Source organism: Equus asinus, chromosome 4, assembly GCF_041296235.1.
Source record: "Equus asinus isolate D_3611 breed Donkey chromosome 4, EquAss-T2T_v2, whole genome shotgun sequence".
Classification (NCBI taxonomy): Eukaryota; Metazoa; Chordata; class Mammalia; order Perissodactyla; family Equidae; genus Equus; species Equus asinus.
In genome coordinates, this window is record NC_091793.1 from 80,498,643 (window position 1) to 80,514,749 (window position 16,107).

General features: G+C 42.8%; 1 protein-coding gene across 5 annotated transcripts in view; it reads left to right on the forward strand.

Moving 5' to 3' along the window:
* Positions 1-4,956: 4,956 nt before the first annotated feature.
* Positions 4,957-16,107, forward strand: part of THSD7B (thrombospondin type 1 domain containing 7B) — a 799,570-nt gene continuing 788,419 nt past the window's right edge. For all 5 annotated transcript variants that reach the window (XM_044768990.2, XM_044768984.2, XM_070507604.1 and 2 more), the window contains exon 1: positions 4,957-5,249. The gene's annotated coding sequence lies outside the window, so the exon portion shown is untranslated. The remainder of the gene's footprint in view (positions 5,250-16,107) is intronic.

Sequence of the window (16,107 nt, forward strand, 5' to 3'; positions counted from 1 at the left end):
GTAGAAGAGGATTAGGGTTGCCAAATCTTTGGATAATAACAAGCTCCAATCTACATAACACCTGGTCTTTACAAACCAAGTCATTATGAATGTGATCCAAGTTGTCACTCCAGGGGTTTTATTATTTCCAAATTAGTTGAAGTTATTTCTTATATGTATGGAAGTTGCCTGCCCATATTCCTTTGCTTTGTGTGGATCGAGTGACTGCCTCTTCTGATTTTGCTATCTCTCGGTGATGTAGAGAGCAGTAAAGGAGTGATCGTCGTACCCTACATCTCTTGGTCAATAAATATTATTGGAGGATAAGCAGCAAATAATGCTGGGCATGGAAGGGGGATTCTAGGACAGGGCTCAGAGGAAAAGGTCCCAGAGCAGGCCAAAGAAGAGGCTCATCGCTGCTCATCCTCTCGACAATACTGGTATGTGACAAGAAAACAGACCATGATCCAGTGACTGAGATAAAGAATTTAGGATTTTGGATCCTGAGGTAAAGAACTGGATGTCAGACTTGGAGGGAGGTGGGAAGGCAGAAGTAGAAACGCAGAGATGAACGAGCCTTCCAAATATCCATCAACATGTCCATGTGTCTCCCTTTCCATTAAGCCACCACGTTTTTCCTGGATGACTGGTCTCTGTTCCACTTTTGCTGCTTTGTTTGTTTGTCTCTGCACAGCATGTGGAAGATCTTTTAAAAGTCTAAATTAGATCATATTGATCCTAGAGTCAAAACTACCCATTGGCTTACAAGCACCTGCAAGCTGTGCTCTTGGCCTGGTGCTCCTACCCCACCTCATGTCTCTCCCCTGGGCTCATTAGTCTCCAGCTACTCTGTCCCCTGATGGGTTCTTTGTGTGCCAGGCTCTTCCAGCCATAGGGTCATTGGTCATCTTATCCCCAACTTTCTTGGCTAGTGTCCACTTATATGAGATGCAATGTATCTTAGCAGATAAAAATGTATGCACCACAGACTGCCTTGCCAAATCCTAGCTTTTCTACTTATCAGCTGCATGACTTTGAATAAGTTGCTTAAACTTTCTGTGCCTCTATTGTAAACGGAGTTGATAATAGTGCCTGGCTCATGGGCTAGTTATGAGGATTAAATGATACATGTAAAGGACTTAGCCCAGTGCCTAATATCTAGAAAATAATAATTTAATAACTGCTACCTGTTATTATCTTTTGACTCTTAGCTTAAACATCATTTCTTCTGCAAGATCTTGCCTGAACCTGGCCCCTCCTTCTACTCCCCTCTACTGCATTCCTTTTTCACAAAACTCTTTTCTTTCATTTTATTTATTTAAAATCATTTGTGCATCTGTTTGCTTATTGTCTATCACCTCTGTTAGACTGTAAACTCCATGAGGGCAAGGACTCAGCCCGCTCTATCACCGAATAACCAAAACATTGTACAGTGCCAGGAGGAGAGCAGACATTCAACAAATACGTTGCTGAATGAATGACTGAGGTTGATCGTTCAGGACTAAGTTTGTGAATGCTGAGCGTCTGCTGGGAGAGTGTTGGCGCCTCAGAGGGACCGAGCTGGGCCAGAAGCCAATGGAATTCCACTACACTACTTTTCAATACATTATCTTTACATTGTATTTTAAGATGTTGACACATCAAAATCAAATTACTGGACCAAGCTCAAAACTTATATTTGTATGCCAGGATTAAATGCTCTTTTTTGGCAGGAAAAATGTTCAGATTTGCCAGGGAATCTCATCCAACCTGGAATTGGCCTGAATGAATTTTGTAAATGAGACAATCATGGTTCCTTTTCTTCTCTACCCTCCTGTTTTGCTTCCCAAAATGACTGAATACTTGACTCAATTCATTGCTTCAGTGGATGGGCTGGTGCAGACCTGGGCAGCAACTTCTTGAGTGGCAAGCCCAAGATACTGGCTCAGGCTTGCATTTCTCACTCCTATTTTAAATTGGGCTTCTTTATCTATATGCCTTCTTTACCTCTTATTTGTTTAATGCTGATGCTTGTCTGTTTTATTCACACAGCACCTTCCCATCCAGCTTGTTAGACTATGCAGAACATCATGTTCAGAAAGAGCAGTGACAAATACACGTAACAACAAAAATGAAAAGTCAGGCTCCAACAGTATTTGGATAGTATCGGGTTACTTTCCTCTGTGGCTCCCCCTTGGTTCTTTCTCACTAGTGACTTGGTCCCAAGAGATCTTGTCCTTCCACCCCCTCTCCTCTTCCTTTGTTCTATTGTTTCATTCCATACTCACTGGAATCCTAAAGGGGATTGGAGCCTTTGGCACTGTATGTGTGGGGTTATAGGAATTTATAGTCTCCAGCTTATTTTCCACATTGGAACATTGATCTATTCCTTATACATAATAACGTTGCCTATTTTTCAAGGCTACGGTCTTTCAAATCTTTTCTTTGGTCACTTATTTTGTAAAATCCCCTCCCCCCAGTCAGTCTTCATTGACAACACCTCTTTCCTTGCCTAGGTTATAATTTTAATATTTCTAACCTAATCTAGATTTTGAGGCAGTGTTTTTATTCAGGACCAAAGCTGACTATCTTGGCAGGAAACTCATATTATCAGTAAAATATGTATTTGAAACATAAATTGGGAGTTTGAGCTAGAGATGTCTACATTTTCCTTCTACCAGATTTGTATGCAATTGAACAACATCAGAGAAAGTTCAGGCACCTTATACTATTTAACTATACTGAAATACCTGTTGTTGGAATAGCACCTTAATGAAAAGTGACTATTTTGTAGTTTAAATGAGTCAGTAAGCTAACAAAATACAGCAATCTTTAAAGTTTATGGCTTTTTGCATTTGAGAAATCATTTAGACTTCATCTTATGAATTACTTATTTCTTTCTTTTAAGAAGCCCAATGTATAGGACATAATTGCCATACAGCTATTATCTCTTATATTCTAGAGTGAAAAAACAGGAGACTAAATACAAACAATGTAACAGAGGATGAAAGTTACATCTTAAGAATAAAAATATTCTTATGAGTACGATAAGTGATCACTGACATAGAGTAAGGGGTTAATGAGAATGGGCTAACATATTCAATTAGAATGCATGTTGAAATCAAATTGCCAGCCTCAAGAAAAATATACATATCACTGCCTCTTAAGAGGAAGGGGGATATGTAACTATAAAGGTGCCCATAAATGACATACTCAGAAGTCGTCCTTGATGGCCTTTTTCCAGAAGGATTGCAAACACAGGCCTTTCCACCACATGGATGTGTGTGCATGGGATGTGGTCTGAAAATGCTGTGTCGATTCTGGTAAGACTGAAATCTGGGAAGCCTGGATGTAACAGTTTAAGATAACAGAAATGTTGTTCTTTGGCTGTTGTTCCTGAAGTTACTTAAATGAGACTCATTGGCTATTGATCTGTATATTTTGAGATTACAAGAAAACATAATGGACCAGTTTCTTTTTCCCTAGGCTCACAGGATTGGTATTTTATTTTTTGGGGAGTAATAAATTAGGGTCTTGGATTTGGGGCATATTCTAGGATCTGATGGCAGCTAATTTATTTTTAAGACAGTGGTGTCAAAAAGAAAAGCACAACCCAGAGTGCGAGGACAGTCCTCATGGGGAGAAGAGCAATGGCTGTTTAAAATTTAAGTCTGGTTCCCTGTCCGGCTTTCAGAATCCAGTCCACAGCAAGGTGGATCAGAACGCCTCACCATCATATTCACGGTTCGCTTTTCAGTGGCACTTACATTCTTCTTGATTTTTTTCCCTGTGACAACCCTAGCTGCTCTATTTATCTCTTAAATCTAATTTGTGCTATGACATCAAGCTTTAATTTTCTCATGATTATTTTGCTTCTTTTTAAGCACCCATGGTGTGCCAAGTATTGGATAAAATCGAAAAGATACAATCCCTGCTGTCGCTGGGTTCACACATTTAAAGAGATATGACAGGCAAAATGTCTTGTAATTGGCAATAGGTAGTCCTCATGCTTTTCTCCCTTTTGAAGAAACTTCATCCCTCTGAACAAGCCTAAGAAGTTCCCTAGATCAAAGGTGTCAAAAACCAGGAGGGTTTGGAACAAACGTCAGAGAGTAAGCAAAGGACTCTCAGAGCTATGACTCCTCGGAGCCTGCCCACGTGCTCTCAGCACTCCTGCCTCACCTGGGCCGACTCGACTCTCTGCCTCTTCTGCAACCACAGGCATCTGCCGCCCAGGAGCCAAAGGCGCTCTTCCCGCTCCGTGCCCACACCCACCTCCCACGCCCCAGGACTAAAAACCCTTTAAAAAAGAGGCCGGAGCCAGGGGTTTTCCCACGGTCTGGTCTGCGCGTGCTGAGAGCCTCTGGGAGCCCCTCAACAAGAGGATGTCCAGGCAGGTGCGGACCAAGCTCTTAGTGTTCCCCCCGAGTCACCCCCAATTTTTCCCTTTCTCTCTTTTCCATATATCCCGCTAGGATCTTTGTCTTTTCCCCTGTAACACTGAAGCTCTCTCGTGCCCGGGGACTGCAGAGGAACACCAGGATATCGGACCGGGCGGGATGGCTGCGTATGTGTGTGTGCTTTATGGTCTGTGTCTGAGCGTTCGCGCGCGCGTGTGTGTGTGTTGGGGGGCGGGGGGGGGTTATAAATGAGGAGTTAAGCACCCCCAGTCTCTCTTCTCCCTTCTCCCTCATCACTTCGTGGATCCCCCAGGCGCAAAGCGCTAGCCTCCGTCCGTGTAGATCAGCGGCTTGGGTACCCAGGCTCAGGCCAGCTGGGGAGTCCCCCTCACCCCGCGCCTGCACCCCGAAGCTTCAAAGTTGCAGAAAACAGTCGCGGGGAGCGGAGGAGCCCGGGTTGAGGCCAGCGCGCCCGCGGCTCTCGCCCAGGGGAGCAGGCTGAGCAGAGGGTCGGGCGGGGGCACCCGCTAGCGGAGGGGAGGAGGAGGAGGCGGAGGCGGGGAGGGAGAAGGGAGGGGAGGCGGGGAGCAGCTGCCAGGGGAGGCGAGGCGCAAGGTGGCTCCCCGCGGCCCCGCGCCCCGCGGCTCCCGGGGACACACCAGGCAGCCAATGGCTGCGCAGAGGTGTACAGCAGATGGCGTCCGACTGCGCCGTTCCTTCCTCCTCCTCCTCCTCCTCCTCTTCCTTCAGTGCTGAGGAGCCAGAGTCGCCGCCGGGTTGCCAGACGCTGGAATGGGTGGTCTCCCGACACACACCACCATCTTTCTTGCGCTCGGGAAGCTTGGGGCTCGGCGGCTCCCAGAGGCTGCGGCGGCGGCTCGGGCGAGGCGGGTGAGTGCGGCCGCGCTGCGCCCCGAGCGAGGGATGCCCGCCCGGTCCCTGGCCGGCGCAGGCGAGAGGTGGCAGCGGCCCGGGGCGGGAGGGCGCGCCGCAGGCACAGACTTTGCTGTTTCCTCCCTGGGCAGCCTCCCTCGCCCCTTCTCCAGGCCAAACGCGGGAACTTGCAAACAGCTTCTCAGATGCCTCCGGCTTAGGGAGCGGGAAGGGTGGGCTGCCAGGGGCACAGTGTGCAAAGACCCTCGGGTTGGGCGGGCAGAGATACCCCACGCAGAGACTTGGGCACAGACCTCTGGCAACCGGACCGAGCCATGGGATTGGGGCGGCAGCTCTGTTTCTTCTACTTCCAGCTTGCTTTCCGGTGTACTGATAAGGGAGCCAGGGGTCTCCCATCCTGCCCGGAGAGCCTCGGAGCCCAGGATCGGAGGGCGGGGAGTTCTGCGGGCTTTGCAAACAGGTTGACCGAGGGTTCCCTTTCCGTAGCGATGACTGCGAAAGCCGTGCGTGGGCATTAGTGCCCCTGGAGCATAGCTGAGCGAGCTAAGAAGTTTTGCAGCTTCCTCAGATTTATCAGTGGAGTGTCAGGAGGCTGCAGCAACTGTTTATATTTCCACTGTCCCTGCGTGGGGAGAAGGACGAGCTGGGGGAGAATGGGACTCGAGAATCTAGAGTGACCAAGCTGTTTATCAAGAGAAAACGGGGAACAGGGCGCAAGAGTGAGGGACAAAGAGGAGGGCACGCGTGATTTCTAAAGTACTACCCATATGCTCCTGTCATCTTTCCTTTCTAACACCTCCTCTAGTATTAAAGTTATTTGAATATGCAAATGAAACCTCTGCTTTTTGAAGTCCCCATAGTTTGGGTCTGGAAGTTGGAAAGCTTTGGGGGTCTGTGTTTGGGGAGAGGGGCGTACGCTCTCTCAGTTTCTTTTTAAATACAAGGGAAAAAAACTTTGTTTCCGGGGAAGGGCACATGATCTAATGGTACTTTTTCTTGGAATCATTCAGAGCATCCCTTAAGAGTTATTACAATTCAGTTCCATGTCGTGTGTGGCCAGGGTGGAGTTTGGCTAAGATTATGGTACCTTGGCTTGTTCTATGGAAGATGCCAGGTTTATTCGGTACTCTGTTCATTGCCAGGGTGGTCTGCTGGTAGCCTGCAATTTCTCACCTTTAAGTGCATTTGTGCTTTTGTAAATGACAACCCCACTGGAGGAATCTGCTTGGTGTTTTTCAGGAGTGCACCTGTGGGTGCTCTATTATTATGGAAATAGTAACCCATGCAGGCAGGGGGTATGCCAGCCAGGCTGTGGGGTGTGCGTGTGTGAGTGCATGCTTGCACGTGTGCTTCTGCAGTTTCCTTTTGACAGGCGGTCTTTGGATGACAAAGTGAGACAGTTATCTCCCAGGCAGTGTCAGGACAGTCTGGGTTTGTTGGGTAACTGGGAGGCGGTGAACTTCGGGAAAGCTTTTTTGTGCTCTGGACTCTACAGCCTTGATTAAGGCTTCCTGAAAGCCACTTAGGATGTTACTAACCAAATCAAGAAGTTCTATCCAGTGGTGAGTGAAAAGCTCACGTGTTTGTGGGTTGAAAGCTGAATAAAGTCCCTGTCTTGAGGCTTCACTTTGATGCACTGCTGTTTTTAAACCTCAATGCCGTTAATACCAGGAGGCTTCTTTTGAAACTTAATGTGGCCAGTTTTCTGTTTTCTGTGGGTAGTTGAGCCAGTCAGTAGATTCCCTGGAATTGGCTTCTTACTATGCCTGGGCATTGTATTTTCTTCACCTACCTGCTACAAGTTGAGGACTGCGAACTCTTCTTCATGCAAATTTAAGTGAAAAGGAATTATGAAGATAATTCTCCTGGCCTGTAACAACCTACAGAGATACAATTGTTGACTTCAAAAATGTGGGATAGTCTTGCACATTAGCACAGACAGTTCCAGCAGCGCTGAACACCTACAAACCATTCAGGGTTCTGAAGATTTGAGATTAGTCTGTGGTAAGTGCTTGGGGATGTGTGGTCCAAGAAAGGGCTGCCTGTTGCTGGTGGTCTCCGATAGTCCATTTTGAGAGTTTGTAACACGTGGGCTTACTTTATATCTGCCTTAATATTTAAATCAATACTTGAAAAATTACCTTTACATTGTTTCTTAATCTTCTCTTCCCCATTGTTTATAATCAAAGCTGTCCTTAAGAGTTGAAGGACTAAGGAACAGAAGGACTGTCAGACAGGTAGAAAATAATTGCTGGTCATAAAAACAGTATAAACACAAACTCGACTGTTTGACGATTGACATTAATAAATTGGCAACTAAAGGTACCTTTCTGTTCTCTGCTGAGTGTGACTTTTGAGAGAAAGAAGTTAAAGAATTAAAGAAAAATGGTACTGCTAAAATGTACCTCATCAGAAAGGCTATTAAGGACCTTGTCTGTTTGCTTCAGATCCTGTTTCTGAAGGAATAATTCTTTTATTAATATCTGTAAAAAAAGTTCATCCTTAAATAACAGACTTAAAAAGCAGAACAAAAAGATAGGAGCTAACTTAGTGGAAGAGGAGTGTCCAAAGAGGAAAAATTCCAAGGCATGTCAACTCATTTTCATTATACTTCACAAACTGAAGCTGGAGTCATATGTTTCCTTCAAAGAAAAGAAAAATCATGCCAAAACTGCAATTTTGCTGTTCTGCACACCTTTATAAAGATTAGGCATTAAAGTAATAACATCGTTTCAAAAGTTTGAATAGAATGATGACGAATAGTCGACTGGTCCTATTGAGTTAGAGTCAAAATGACAAATGATACAATATATTAAGTACACGATCAAGACAAACAGATTAAAGGATTCTAAGTAGTGGCAATTATACGACTTAGTGGAGAAAAGAACATTAATATTTACGACACAGCCTCAGAGCTGCTCTACAGACAAAGCATAAAGGATGGGCCTTTGACTAACTAAAGGGTATTACAATATTAAAACTATTTACGTGAGCTACTTAGATATGCTTTTGGATTTTTGAATATGAATTTCACTTAAGTGCTTTATGTTTCTAAAAGATGATGTTTTACTGGTATGTAACAGCTACATTTACTTTAACAGTAGGCGACTTCCTAAATATAACACATGTCCTTAATTTAGAGCTAACACAATTAATATCTAAGTGATAATTAACATGCTAAAACCTGTGAAATAGGAGGATTTCAAACTCCACTTTTAATTCTAGAAATTTTAGAAATTGTGAGTTTGAGTGGGATCAGCATTTCAACAGATGTGAGGTCCATGGCACCCTGCTCTAAGATGATAAACATTTTATTGACCCTTTAAAATTTCTCCATTAATTGGGATTATCTTGTGGATGTTTTTGCTAGTGTTTTCATAGGTGGTTATTCATAATAGCTAACAGTAGCAATTGATGAAAGCAAGACAAAGTGGATTAGCGGCAGTTCCCTGTCAGCGTATGTGGAACTCTTGACTGAGGAGGAATTGAGGATCACAGTCGTTGAATTCCTGGGATTACGTGTTTATTCGGAGCCATGTTGCCTGGAGTGGGCCACTTACACAAAATATGGATACTTAGTTGTTTTTTCAGTTGTAGTCCGTCTGTGATTTATTAGGAGCATTCTATAGCTACTAGATCAAGCATTCCATTTGAAGGGGAAAATAGAATCTTAGTGAAATCCAATTACCCCATGATTTTTGGTGGACTTCTGAACCCACCCCTGGCAGTGCTGTGGAAGAGAGTTTCACTGCTGCTGGGGGCTCAGGGTTATTGTCGGGGTGGAGAGTCCAGTCCAGGCTTGGTTTGTGAGTAGGACAGTTAAGCCATCTAACACGTATAAGAACTAGTATATTTTAAGAGTGTATAGGTGCTCTTGTGATGAATAAAACAGAATACGTTTAAAAGCTTCGCTAGTCATACTAGCTTTTGGTCATTAGGTGTTTTTGCAATTAACCGATTCTGAAAGTACAACTCTTTGCTCTGATGTAGGAATTTGTAGGATCTTTTGAAGTTAAAAAAAAAAAAACAAGAGGTCCTCATATCAGAAAAGTTGGGCATTGATCTAGATGTGAGGATCCATAAAAAGGTAGAAATGGGGGCCAGCCCAGTGGTGCAGCTGCTTAAGTTCGCATGTTCCGCTTCGGCCCCCCGGGTTCACCGGGTTCCCATCCTGGGTGTGGACATGGCACCGCTAGGCGAGCCATGCTGTGGTAGGCGTCCCACATATAAAGTAGAGGAAGATGGGCATGGGTGTTAGCTCAGGGCCAATTTTCCTCAGCAAAAAAGGAGGAGGATTGGCAGCAGATGTTAGCTTGGGGCTAATCTTCCTCAAAAAAAGAAAGGTTTCCTATATGGAACAAAAGGCTACCATTGTTGACCTTAGGTATTTTGCAGCAAGGGGCATGCTGCTTGCTTTTGATTTTGCCTCTCTAAGCATATATATTTTTTTAAAGATTTTATTTTTTTCCTTTTTCTCCCCAAAGCCCCCCGGTACATAGTTGTATATTCTTCGTTGTGGGTCTTTCTAGTTGTGGCATGTGGGACGCTGCCTCAGCGTGGTTTGATGAGCAGTGCCATGTTCGCGCCCAGGATTCGAACCAACGAAACACTGGGCCGCCTGCAGTGGAACTCGTGAACTTAACCACTCGGCCATGGGGCCAACCCCGTCTAAGCATATTTTAATTATGATCCTCTTGTAGTTAAATATGCTGCCGCTAAAAACAGAATCCTAAGTAATGAATGTACAAACGATTCTTCAGTGCCTTGACTGGAGGGAAACTGTGTTGCATCCACTTGCCTCCACGAGGGTTGGCTCTTGGTCTGAACCCTAGTGTTATGTTAGCAAACAGCTCCTTACTTCTGGAAGAATCCCCATGTTGAAAAAAGTTCTCAACTTCAGGGAAGTTTGGCACCTTTGCCTTGGTCTTAGACTGTCGTTTTGTAGTAATGCATATTTTAATTTCGGGTTCTTTCAGGTGGTGATTTTTAAAAGCACACCATGTATAGACATAAATGAAAGATTTGAATTATAGTCAGAGTAAGGCTTGTAGTCGTTTCTCCTTGCAGGGTTTGCTTCTGGGCTTTCCTCTGTTGATTTCTGCCTCTCATGCTTGTGTTGGACATATTTGGGCGGTTTGGTCAGTATGCATTGATACAGCCTTACTGGTTGTGAAAATATTGAAATACTTCTGTTCCAGTAGGTAAACAGATGCTGTTCTAAGGCCTCTGAAGGTCCCATTACTACCTCAGTGTAACAGGCCGCTCCCCTGACACCTCTTAGATCACCTCTTGTTACAGCCACTAAGAAAGTCCCCACTTGATGTGGCAGGGGGGCCTTGGGACCTGCTCTCAGGCTGCTGCCAGAGACTGTTCTGATTGGGGGGTACTTGAGCTCTACCACCTGGTAAATATTTTTAATATCATCCCTTGATAGTTTACTCATAACAAGAATACAGTGCAACCATTGGCTTTATCAAGGAGTTGAACTTGAAATCTGTTACAATTTACATTTTCATTTTTTTGTCTGTTTAGCATTTATATTTGTTAAAAATACTTAGATATTGTCATTTGCGTGTATTTGTATTACCAAAGAGCCTAAAGGTACCTCAACCCCTTTTAGTTGTGTTATCAATTCATATAAAACCACTCTATACCCAGTTTAATTTGATTTCCCCCAAAACATAAGCTAAGCATACTAATTCCTACTCTTGGTAAGAGGCAGAGCCGAATTGCTAACCCAGGTCCTCTGCCACAGCTCTCCATCCTTCTACCCCACAGCTGTCTCAGACCACTTAATTAAAATGTATGTATGTGGGAGTAGTTCAGCAAGGCTTTTTTCTTTTGGGGAAAAAGTAATTATTTTTTTCCATCTCCATTTCTAGTCTTCAGAATTAACTCAATTTATTTCATATCGACTTTCATTCATTTTTGTGATTAAGTATTGTTAACAGGGCTTCATTTCACCTGAATTGACCCATTCTATGAACTCAAATATCTTCTGGCCAATCGTGGAGAGGAAAGGGATATTGACGACTTTGCAGACTCTTTAAGGAAATTCTTTGGTGCTTTCTTCTGGGTCTCTTCTAGCTAAAACTAAATGAAAACGCTGCTAGATGGGCTCTGAAAAACACAACTTAAGTTATGCTTCTTTTTTGAATGGAAAAGGTAGTGTTGCAGGCCCGACATCAAATTTACTCATGCCAGCCATTAACTTCCTATTACCCACCTTCGTCTATCCGGCTTGTCTCCTTTAAGACACCCACAAGACCGACACCAGTTAAAAAGGCCAAAAATGCCTTCTTCACCCCGAGTCCCCAGTTATCCAAATTCTACCTATTAGTGAAGATTCAGTTTTAATTATACTTCCACTGAGCTTTCTCTGATTATGCCAATTCACAGAGCCCTCTCTCTGTACGAACAACTCAGGTGGTAAATTCTAATTTTAATGTTTGATTGAATCTATTTTCTTATTAGCATCTGCTTGTGGAGTTCTGATAGTAAGGATTTGAATGAGAAAGGGCACTACTCTCTACTGAGAATTCTGGAAAGTGTTGGAGAGGATAATGTGATGGAGAGTCGCCGCCTGGGTGACAGCCTTTTGAGGATCTCTGGGGCAAGGCTTAACAATATTTAGGTAGGGAATAAGAGTGACTGATAATTATTTATCTATGACATGCTGCATACCAGACTAGGTGCATTAGAATCAAACTAGCTAATGCTCATAATAATGTTGCAAAGTAGGTTCTATTTTTTAGTCCCATTTTTCATACTAGAAAATGGAGGCTGAGGGACCTTTGGTGCCTGATATAAGGCCAATGCAGCTGGTAAACCACAGAACTAAGATTTGCATCTCACCTGTTGGGCTGCAAGGCCCATTTTGCTTCTGATACACCAGACTGCCCTAGAACCTGAAGTTCGGGTCAACAAGTTTAGTCTTAACCTTTGCTGGAATTTCTCCCAAATGCAAGAGCACATGCACCCACATGCATACTCTCACTCACCTACTGCCCGGAGCCTCCACACACACTGGAGATGATTGACAGGGAGAGTCTTGCTGGACCATTTCTACCTGGATTAGAAGTGTCATTTGGAAATATAGGAAAAAAGCTTTGTTTTGATTTGGCACAGAGCTTATGCGTGAAGATTATAATATCTCAGAATTGTAAAGAACTTGAGACATTTGTATATAGAAGTGTGGGCTTCCTGAGGAATCATTGGAAGATTCAGAAAATCCAGACCTACTTAGGAAACCTACATCATATTCCTTTTCATTAATGGCTTATCATTAAGACAGAACTGTTCTGTCAAATACGCAAAGCATTAGCTTTTGAAATTAGCACAAAGAGCAGGAAGAGGGGAAGCCAGTCTTCAGATGTGAGTGTAGGTGGACTGACAATGGCCTTAGTCACTCCTGTGATTGGACTGAGCAATCTGGTCAGGTGAGTGCCCTTGTCTGTCCTCTTTGCTCTATGTGCACCCCAACAGGAAAGTGTCCTTAGTCAAAGGGGACAGCTTTGCTAAGAAGAGAAGGATGGTTCTTTGCTTAAGCATGTATGAGAGATCACATTTCTGAAGATCTCTTTCTTAAAAGTGTTTTGCTGTGTCAGCGTGAGGTCTCTTGACGTAAGCTTCCATGGGAATATATAATATCCCCACTTCCAATACCAAAGTCTCTTAACAATTTCTATAGAAATATGGAATATGACCAGTTTCTCTCTTTGCCTCTGGCACAATCATATGTAAAGATGCTCAAAAGATTTGACGTTGTAAAGAGGGAGTTTTACTCATTCCAGGAATGAACTTTTTCACATTCAGAGCTATCTAGAAATGTGATAGGCTGTCTTCAGGAAAGGTGAGTTTCCCATCTTCAGGGGTATTCAAACAGGACAAACAACTACATGTGAGGGTATTCTGCAGGGAGGATGTGTGCATTGGATAGTAATAATAGATTTACTGAGCATATACTATGTGCCAGATACTGTTCTATAAATATTAATTTATGAAATCCTCTCAGAAAGTTTGGAGTTGATTGTATTAGTATTATTCCCATTTTACAGATGCAGAAATAGTAAGTGACTTGCCCCATGTCAAGATCTGCACTCAGGGGCCGCCCGGTGACGCAGTGGTTAAGTTTGCATGTTCCGCTTCTCGCCGGCCTGGGGTTCGCCGGTTCAGATCCCGGGTGTGGACATGGCACCTCTTGGCACGCCATGCTGTGGCGGGCGTCCCACATATAAAGTAGAGGAAGATGGGCATGATGTTAGCTCAGGGCCAGGCTTCCTCAGCAAAAAAGAGGAGGACTGGCAGTAGTTAGCTCAGAGCTAATCTTCCTCAAAAAAAAAAAAGAAAGATCTGCACTCAGGCAGTCAGATTCTAGAGCAGCACTCTTCAATAGAAATTGAATGTGAGCCGCAAATACAATTCATATATGCAATCTTAAATTTTCTAGTAGCCACATTAAAAAAGGAAAAAAATTAGTAATATATTTTATTAACCTAATATATCTAGAATATTGTCATTTCAACATGTATCAGTTATGGACAAGTTATTAATGAGATGTTTTACATCTTTGTTGTAGTAAGTCTTTGAAATCCAGTCTGTATCTTACACTTCCCAGCACATCTTAATACAGACTAGCCATTTTTCAAATGCTCAAGAGCCACACATGGCCTGGTGGCCACTGTATGGGACATGCCTAGGATGCATATTATGAAAATTCCACTCTACTAGCTGTCTATTGACTGCTAAGTTTCCTTCTAAGGTGTGTACCATCAGTCTTTGTGTATTTGATGCCATTCATCTATTTATTAACTTTGCCCTTAAATACCAGCATGAATAATCTCTAAAAAAAACCTTAACACACTTTCATGACTTCTCTCAGGAACACATTTACCTTTAAAACTTGTAAGATAGGAAGATTTCTCTGTATCTTATCTGTTAAAAAACGAATCCCACATGCCTTTCGTTTGTGAAAATGGAACATGCCTGTATTTCTTCTGCTTTACAACTATTCATACATATTATGAAGTCATCTCACCCTTCTTGTTCCCAGGCGAAATAATCCCAGTTTCTTTTGTCATTTATTTTTTTGTTTTGTTTTTATTGGTTTTCTTGTGTATATGTGTAGCCTGTGAATGTGAAATGGGCATTGCCTAGGATCTGCTTGTCTCTAATAAGAACGAGAAGGGAAAAAGTAACCTTAACTAAGATTGAACTTAACCAATTTTTCTCATTTGCACTTGATGCGTGTTTCTCAGTCCTCTTTTACTATATCCTTATTATGATTACTGCAGTCAGAAATGACATGCGGCCCACCAAAGTGATATTTCTGATCAAATTGTAGTAATTTTTTGGTAGGTTTGATTCGTTTCCTGGCAGGTAGCATTCTTCTCAGTAATCTGAAGGGCCTTTCTCAAGTTGAATTTCTGACAGCAACCAACCCTCTGGGCTGTGGCGTGCTTCAATTGAAAAAGCAGAATGTGACCTGCCTTTCATTGCATGGAACATATTAAAAAAGTCCTCTGTTTCCTTTGTAAGTGCAACCTCTATTCAGGCTAGAGATGATAGTGTGAAGCATTTTAATAATTCCAAATCTCTTTCTGGGAGGGGGCATATTACACAGGTAGCTTAAATGTAACTTCAGTTGCTTATTAAAAGAAAAATATTAAGAACAAGGCTTCAGTCGGAAAGAAAGAACAATTCTAAACATTATAGGGAGGAATTTCCTTAGACAGACTATACGGATGTGTCATCTAATATTGTGTGCATGGATAGTAGATATTTCATTTGGATTATAGAGTTGGTGGAATTAAAACATAATGCTTGTGGATGCAAAATATACCCAGTGCAGCACATCTTTCAGGTTGTTTTAATAACTAAGCAGTTTTCACACAGCAAGACAGACGAATGGAAAGTGTAAGATGCATTTGTTTGTAAGCTATGTGAATAAATTCAAAGAGTGTTTATTGAGCACCTGCTGTGTCCATGGCACAGAGTGAAAAAGGCAAGTATTTGATACCAGCCCCAATTTCCAGGAATTTTTAGTCTAACTGGGAAGATATGGCATGCATATCCTCTGCCCTTGGCAAAGCCATATCACCTTGTTTACGTATGTCTAGTTCTCTTACTAAGTGTGAGCTCATAAAAGCAGAGAACAGATCTTACTCATATTTGGATTTTAGCGCCTTGCAGAGAATAACTGTGCAATAGGTATGTGTTGGATTAAATAAAATTAGTGAATTAATTGTATTTATACACAAGAACTAAAATATAGCCATAACGCCCTATTTATAATGGGAGCGTCTTTGTAAAAATTTCATTTTAAATAATGAAGATGAATGAAGTGCTATTTCTCTGGCTGGATCTGCTCTGCCGACTCCAGTTGGTGACTTCTAACAACTCAGCTGCAGTTGAAAAAGGTGGTGTTAACCTGAAGGAAGTGTGGGCCTCTTTTCTCAGCATGCCACGGTCGTCATATCAAGATTTAATCTCAGTCTCAGATTCTTTCCGTACACTATACACACACACACACAGACACACACACACACACACACACACACACACACATATATATATATTTTGTCCCTAGGATAAAGAACCTTGACATTCAATCACACTAAGTAATCCTTGGAAGTATGCATATGAGAGGTTGGGAGTAGGGTGGGATAAACAATATGTTTACATATGCCTGCATAGGGCTTCCAATGACTGTTGAAGAATATAGAGCTAAACAATATCAGTGTGACACTTATTTGTGAGCAAAAGGGATCCGCTAAAAATCAGCAAGGCTGTGTAACCTACAGAAGTGGAGCCCCCTTGGAATAGCCCATCAAATGCATAGAATATGCTGCGTTGC